Genomic DNA, 8,487 nt, shown 5'->3' with positions numbered 1-8,487 from the left:
TTCCACAAGCGATCTCGCTTCATTCATAAAAACAGAGGCCGTAACATCTCCCCGAGCATGCCTTTGCCAACAAGTCGTCTTTTCGCGACGATGGAAAAAGCTAAAAATCATAAATTGCACAACTTTCTGGTGCTTCTCGCAAAAATCTGCGTCAATAAGTATTCACGATCATAAGTATACATTCTTTTGGTTTTACACATGTTTGTAGGCGAAGCTGCTACAGCGGCAAGGGGTGACAATCGGCGGCCATTACTTTACTTATGCCATAGAAATTCCATTGCTACGAATATGGAAATGACAACGAAATAATGCAAATATGCATATTTCTAAAGGTCATTAATTTCTTTTAAGAAATGAAAGGAATGAATGATCCTTAGAAGTATAGTCTTAACTTTACAACGGCCAACGCAGAGCGTTTCAACCAAAAGGAATTCATTCATTGAAATCACCACTCAGAAGTCGTTTTATCCGTTGTAAGCGAACGATTTTCGAAGAAACATCATTTCTAATATGCCACAAGACAAAATTAGAAATGAACTTCTTAACCTCACGCTGTCAGATAAAATGAAAATAGTTGGTCATCGCGGGACGATTTCCAAAAAATGGACCAATGCAGGGTATTTCAACAAAAGGGCACATAAAATAGTTGAGAATTCGCAGAAATGAAAGACAAACGAAAGAAAAAGAAGCATAACTTCAATAATGCACAAGCATACAAACATACATATGCGCAGCAGCAGCAAGGAAAGAGGTAACAATCGGCGATCCATTGTATAGTTCTTTCATCCATAACCAAACCATAATTAGGACAACGGTACAGTGTCTGCTTCGGCGGGTACTGCGTCGAATATTTTCAGAGCTGGAGTGTTTTCGTCCATCCGGACAACATGACCTAGCCAGCGTAGCCGCTGTCTTTAATTCGCTGAACTATGTCGATGTCGTCGTATATCTCGTACAGCTCATCGTTCCATCGAATGCGGTATTCGCCGTGGCTAACGCGCAAAGGACCATAAATCTTTCGCAGAACTTTTTCTCTCGAAAACTCGCAACGTCGACTCATCCGTTGTTGTCATCGTCCAAGACTCTGCACCATACAGCAGGACGGGAATTATGAGTGACTTATAGAGTTTGGTTTTTTGTTTGTCGAGAGAGGACTTTGCTTCTCAATTGCCTACTCAGTCCGAAGTAGCACCTGTTGGCAAGAGTTATCCTGCGTTGGATTTCTAGGCTGACATTGTTGGTGGTGTTTACGCTGGTTCCAAGATAGACGAAATTATCTACGACTTCAAAGTTATGACTGTCAACAGTGACGTGAGAGTGCAAGTCGCGAATGCGACGACTGTTTGTTTGATGACAGGAGATATTTCGTCTTGCCCTCGTTCACTGCCAGACCCATTTTCTGTGCTTCCTTGTCCAGCCTGGAGAAAGCAGAACTAACGGCGCGGGTGTTGAGGCCGATGATATCAATATCATCGGCATACGCCAACAGCTGTACACTCTTATAGAAGATGGTACCTTCTCTATTTAGTTCTGCGGCTCGAACTATTTTCTCCAAAAGCAGGTTGAAAAAGTCGCACGATAGGGAGTCGCCTTGTCTGAAACCTCGTCTGGTATCGAAAGGCTCGGAGAGGTCCTTCCCGATCCTGACGGAGCTTTTGGTGTTACTCAACGTCAGTTTACACAGCCGTATTAGTTTTGCGGGATACCAAATTCAGACATCGCGGCATAAAGGCAGCTCCTTTTCGTGCTGTCGAAAGCAGCTTTGAAATCGACGAAGAGGTGGTGTGTGTCGATTCTCCTTTCACGGGTCTTTTCCAAGATTTGGCGCATGGTGAATATCTGGTCGGTTGTTGATTTGCCAGGTCTGAAGCCACACTGATAAGGTCCAATCAGTTTGTTGACGGTGGGCTTTAATCTTTCACACAATATGCTCGATAGAACCTTATATGCGATGTTGAGGAGGCTAATCCCTACGGTAGTAGTTGGCGCAGATTGTGGGGTCTCCTTTTTTATGGATTGGGCATAGCACACTTAAATTCCAATCGTTGGGCATGCTTTCGTCCGACCATATTTTACAAAGAAGCTGATGCATGCTCCTTATCAGTTCTTCGCCGCCGTGTTTGAATAGCTCGGCCGGCAATCCGTCGGCCCCTGCCGCTTTGTTGTTCTTCAGGCGGGCAATTGCTATTCGAACTTCTTCATGGTCGGGTAATGGAACGTCTGCTCCATCGTCATCGATTGGGGAATCGGGTTCTCCTTCTCCTGGTGTTGTGCGTTCACTGCCATTCAGCAGGCTGGAGAAGTGTTCCTCTCCATAATTTAAGTATGCTCTGGGCATCAGTGACTAGATCACCTTTGGGGTTCTACAGGAATACGCTCCGGTCTTGAAACCTTCCGTAAGCCGCCGCATTTTTTCGTAGAATTTTCGAGCATTACTCCCTGTCGGCCAGCTTTATCAAGCTCTTCGTACTCACGCATTTCAGCCTCTTTCTTCTTCTGTCTACAAATGCGTCTCGCTTCCTCTTCAACTCTCGGTATCTATCCCATCCCGCACGTGTAGTGGTCGATCGTAACCTTGCGAGGTAGGCAGCCTGTTTTCTCTCCGCTGCGACACGGCACTCCTCGTCGTACCAGCTGTTCTTTTGCACTTTCCGAAAAGCAATGGTTTCGGTTGCAGCTGTACGTAAGGAGTTTGAAATGCCGTCCCACAGTTCCCTTATACCGAGTTGTTGACGAGTGCTCTCAGAGAGCAGGAGTGCAAGCCGAGTAGAAAATCGTTCGGCTGTCTGTTGTGATTGCAGCTGCTCGACGTCGAACCTTCCTTGTGTTTGGTGGCGTGCGTTGTTTGCTGCACCGAGGCGGGTGCGAATCTTAGCTGCAACAAGTTAGTGGTCCAAGTCGATGTTAGGATCTCGGAGCGATCTGGTTGGTAGTTTTGCGATCCGGAGACAGCCAGGTAGCTTGATCAATCTCTTTATGCTGGAATCTAGTACTACAGATAATCATATTTCGGGCCCCGGTGAAGTCGATCAGCCTCAACGCATTTGGGGATGTTTCGTCGTGGAGGCTGAATTTACCGACCGTAGTGCCAAATATACCTTCTTTGCCCACCCTGGCGTTAAAGTCGCCAAGCACGATTTTGACATCGTGGCGGGGGCAGTTTCATAAGCGCGCCCAAGCGCTCATAGAAGGCATCTTTGGTCACATCGTCCTTCTCTTCCGTCGGGGCGTGGTACGCAAATCAGCGATATGTTGAAGAACCTCGCTTTGATGCGGATTGTGGCTAGACGTTCATTCACCGCAGTGAATGATAGTACTCGGCGACGGAGTCTCTCTCCCACCACGAATCCTACACCAAACTTGCGCTCCTTTATATGGCCACTGTAGTAAATGCCACAAGGACCTACTCGTCTCTGTCCTTGTCCCGTCCATCGCATTTCTTGGACGGCGGTGATGTCAGCCTTTGTTTTTACGAGGACATCAACCAACTGGGCAGCGGCACTTCCCAATTAAGGGACCGGACATTCCAGGTGCATGCCCTCAATTCGTAGTCCTTATTTCGTTTGCCATGGTCGTCATCAAAAGGGGAGTCCCTCATCCGAGGCTGGTTATAGCTCTGCACTGGAGGTGTTTTTTTACGTGGCGGGTCCCAAACCCAGCGCACAACCCTTGTAGGGAATGTTTCGCCTTCTCACTTTAGCTCGCCTTCGAACGGATGTTCTTAGGCTACCCAGAGGATACTTGGTCAAAGACCGGAAGTAGTGAGCTGCTTGAGCCATGTGTAAAAGAATCCGTTTCTCGGCCACTCCCAAGTGAATGGCGATCAGAGAACTTTTCCTCACTTGCGTGAACTTCTTACACATGACTCCATCCTCCAAACTTAAATATGTAACAGCATAAGCATGGCAACATTGTGTTGTTGGTAGAAAAGCCGAGCTGTGCCGAAAGAAGCGAACAAACGATCGCCGATTGTCACCGATTGGCTTGCTGCTCGAACATCTTCGCAGACAAGGTTGCGTAGATTCTTTTTGAGCAAGGTTGCGCAACCTGAATCTATCGCAACCTTTTCCGAACTCGTATAAGAAGTATAACTTCTAAAAACAAAACTCAATCAGTAAAACAGAGTGTTTATCGATCTTTTTGTATTGTACCTTGAGCTGGCTTAGCTCCATAATGGTTCAAGCTGGGGCCGTATGCCTAAGGAAATTTTTCTGTGCATATATTCTTACAACAACATAATACTGTTAACTGCATCGATTAAGTTCTAAGCGGCAGAAAACACAATTTTCAAGTTAATTAAAGTTTAGACAAAAAGCACAATTGAGCGGTTAGTTAAAGTCCCTAAATGGAGCAAATCTTTCGTTTCTTACAGATAGTACACAGATACAAAATTACCATTATTTGGTGGTTTTAGGAAAGGTTGGTACGACACAACTTCGGATTCATACAAATAATTTGGAGTGAACGTTTTAACATGGTTTGTTCATGTTTCCGTCAAACGGAGTTCACGTCTCAAACAGATGTCAAATGACAACTGTTAAAGGGTGCGATGGAAATCAGATGATATAGAGAACTTCGTTTGAAAATTGGAGTCAATTTTGAAGTCAACTATATCAAAGAGCAATACAAATTAAAGTCTTCATTAAACGATTGTTGTGGTATTCTACTCCGTACTATAATCTCGCTAATTAAGCAACTATGTTAAAAAAATTTGGTTAAATATTTACAAAACCAAAACTGAAAATGTCCAATAGCAGACAAACACATCTAAAGATAACAAAATACAGAACTAAGTACCTGGTTATTCACATATGATGATTCAAACTAAAAATAATTTCTTATGTAGACAAGTTTACAAAACTCAGTAATATTGTTATCTTTCGCAAATAGAACTGGATGGTAACAAGTAAGGAAGGGCTAAGTTCGGGTGTCACCGAACATTTTACACTCTCGCATCATAAAGTGATAATCGAGATACCGTTATTAGCAACTTTATTGCGAGAATATAAAAATGATGCCCTCTGAATTACATGAAAACATCTGAGAGATTTACTGATATTTTCGGTGAAAAATTAGGTTAGGTTAGGTTAGGCACTGAATTCTTCTTGTTCGATATAAGGGACCTTGAAAAGTTATAGTCCGATCACGACAATTTTTCCACAAGGGATACCTCAGCTCAAATACCGTATTTGTGTAAAGTTTTATTCTGCTATCATCATTGGTTCCTAATGTGTATATTATACAGTGAAGGCATCAGATGGAATTCAAAATAGCGTTATATTGGAAGAAGGCGTGGAAACCGATTTCGTACATGTCATCAGGGTGTTAAGAAAATATTATATACCGAATTTTATTGAAATCGGTGGAGTAGTTCCTGAGATATGGTTTTTGGTCCATAAGTGGGCGATGCCACGCCCATTTTCAATTTTTAAAAAAAGCCTGGGTGCAGCTTCCTTCTGCCATTTCTTCCGTAAAATTTAGTGTTTCTGACGTTTTTTGTTAGTCGGTTAACGCACTTTTAGTGATTTTCAACATAACCTTTGTATGGGAGGTGGGCGTGGTTATTATCCGATTTCTTCCATTTTTGAACTGTATATGGAAATGTCTGAAGGAAACGACCCTATAGAGTTTGGTTGACATAGCTATAGTAGTTTCCGAGATATGTACAAAAAACTTAGTAGGGGGCGGGGCCACGCCCACTTTTCCAAAAAAAATTACGTCCAAATATGCCCCTCCCTAATGCGATCCTTTGTGCCAAATTTCACTTTAATATCTTTATTTATGGCTTAGTTATGACACTTTATAGGTTTTCGGTTTTCGCCATTTTGTGGGCGTGGCAGTGGCCGATTTTGCCCATCTTCGAACTTAACCTTCTTATGGAGCCAAGAAATACGTGTACCAAGTTTCATCATGATATCTCAACTTTACTCAAGTTACAGCTTGACGGGACGGACAGACGGGACGGACGGACAGACAGACATCCGGATTTCAACTCTACTCGTCACCCTGATCACTTTGGTATATATAACTCTATATTCTGACTCTTTTAGTTTTAGGACTTACAAACAACCGTTATGTGAACAAAACTATAATACTTCTCCTTAGCAACTTTGTTGCGAGAGTATAAAAATATCGGACAACAATTCATAATAAAAGCTATAGTCTCCCTATAACCCGTTGTTGAGATATATGTTTCAAGCAATTGCATTATAAAATTCTAACACACCTCTAGATTATTGTCGTGACTTCTCAAATTGATCTGATTAATAGTTCTAGAGCTACAGCTTTGAGAACTTTTGCGCACGAAGCCAGCTAGGCTAAGTGCGCCGTCTTTATACGCCTTTTTCTTTTTCAGTTCTCGAAAACTACTCAGCTTATTATCATGAAATTTTACACAGACCTTTGAGATACAATTTTTAAAGGCTTATCCCTTCAACGTGGATTCATCTTTTTACCGAGTGGTCTCCGGAAATAGCCTCGCAATGAACGAGTTTAAAATACATTTTTCCAAAAATGTCAGAATTTCTTTGTTTGTTGAGAAAAAAAAATTCTGTTTTGTATCCGAGGAAACCCATCTAACCCCTTAAACCTTATGTTCTCTGCTAAATAAGACGACAACATCAATAACTTAGACACTTTATTTCGAAAACCATATAAGAGAAAATTAGCGGGAAAGCTTTCAACGTTCTGCATGCAACATGTGTTGCAAGAGCGACAGCAAAGAGCACTAACTCAAGCGCGGATGCATGCCGAAATGAGAGGGAGAATAAAATATTATGACAACTGTTTGGTGTGACAGCGCTGCTACAACATAATTCATAGATTTTTGTTGCATTTGTGTTGCTTAGCTCATTTGAGTTTGCTCCAAAAAATGCGCAAATTCGAAACTGCCAAAAAGCAGCCGAGTGTGGCAAGAGCAAACAACAGCATAATCACAGCACACTAGTTGCTCAGCTGAGAAATTCACCACGCGCACACTGAGACATTCACACACATGCGCTTGTCAGCAAGCAATTAGGCATAGGCAGCGTGGCTCTCGCCGCCAGCGCTGAACTCTCGCCAGCCGCGACTGTTTTGGCAATTTTAACAAAGTATCGGGTTGTTGAGGGTTGAGGACGTGTGCTGATCTGAACGCGGGCGTCAATCGGATATTAGAGAGTAAAATACCAAGGCAAAAAGAAGCAATTCAATAAAATCACAAGTACATAGTACACAGCCGTAAGCAATTGGTTAACTGGCGCTGAGAAATAAAAATTAAAAGAAATTTCGTGTGGTAAACAAATAAATTGCGGCAATTAAAATATAAATAAATCCATCACCAGCAAAAGCAAACGATTGTGTAAGTAAGCGGGTGTAAGTGAAAACTTTGCTGGCCGATTTAGTTGTGTAGCATTCTTTTCACGCTGTTCGCCAATTGCCTGTCCGAGCTACGGCCGGCCAACTGTGCGTATGACTGACTGACTAGCCGATTTTTATTAATTTTTGTTGCGCTGCCCGTTTTGTGTAACAAACCAGTTTGTGCAACTGTGTGTGTGTGTTGCAAATAGTGCGCCAATTTTTTTTTTGCTTTCGAGTGCTGAGTGCAGAGTGTGAGATTTATTTGCGCACCGCCGGCATTTCGTGTGAACTTAACACAATTTGTGAATGGTTTTGAGCACTCGATATTATTGCAGTGACCTGTGGCTAAACGTTGATTGTAGATGGTGATAAAGAAAATTACAAATTTCGTTAAAAAATTAAAACAAAAATCCTTTCCAGTTAAAGAAAACGGTGCAGCGTTTAAGACCTCATGACCAAAAATTAGTCTAATTGAAATTGTAGAAAAGGTGAGTTGAACAGTGCAAAATAATACGAAAAAGTTAGCTTTAAATCTTTAGCGAAACCAAACTAATTTACACAAACTAAATAAATGAAAGTGCTTCGAAATTATAATAAAAAATATTTTTATGTGTTTTTAACTTTAGATTTTTTTGTTTTGTCAATTAAAAGATTACATAGGTTTCTTCAGCTAAAAAACAGCATTTTTTCAAAAAATTTTTCCTCGTATAAAAAATGAAGAATTTTCTTAGAATTTTTTATTGCTACAAACAGACTCTAATAACAAAGAAATTTTGAAATTTTTGGTAAAATATTTGTTTTCTCGGCCATTGCGAAAAAATTTTACAAAAAAATTAAAACTTCAGTGAAAATTTCGAGACATTTTTTTTATATTAGAATTGTATTTGAAAGACTTGTGTAAAATTTGATAAAGATCGGTTCTGTAGTTCTCGACAAATCTTGTCAACCGACTTCAAAAGCACAGTTTCGAGGAAAACGCTTCTCAAGACGGCGCACTTTGCCTAGCTAGACTCGAGCGTATAAGTTTTCAAGGCTGTATCTCTAAAACTATTACTCGGATCAACTAGCTAATATTCTGGAAGTGTTGTAGAATTTAATTAGATAATAAAAAAAATTCGATTTTGAAACCCGTAAACCCATGTAACCGCT

The 8,487-nt window shown here is 41.4% G+C and overlaps 1 pseudogene; it reads right to left on the bottom strand.

Moving 5' to 3' along the window:
- Positions 1 to 448: 448 nt before the first annotated feature.
- LOC120773138 lies at positions 449 to 587 on the bottom strand (annotated as a pseudogene).
- Between the last annotated feature and the right edge of the window lie 7,900 nt (positions 588 to 8,487).

The sequence above is a fragment of the Bactrocera tryoni genome, chromosome 3 (genome assembly GCF_016617805.1).
Source record: "Bactrocera tryoni isolate S06 chromosome 3, CSIRO_BtryS06_freeze2, whole genome shotgun sequence".
NCBI lineage: Eukaryota > Metazoa > Arthropoda > Insecta > Diptera > Tephritidae > Bactrocera > Bactrocera tryoni.
Note: the sequence above shows the minus strand (reverse complement) of the source record. Positions and strands in the feature narration are given on the sequence as shown.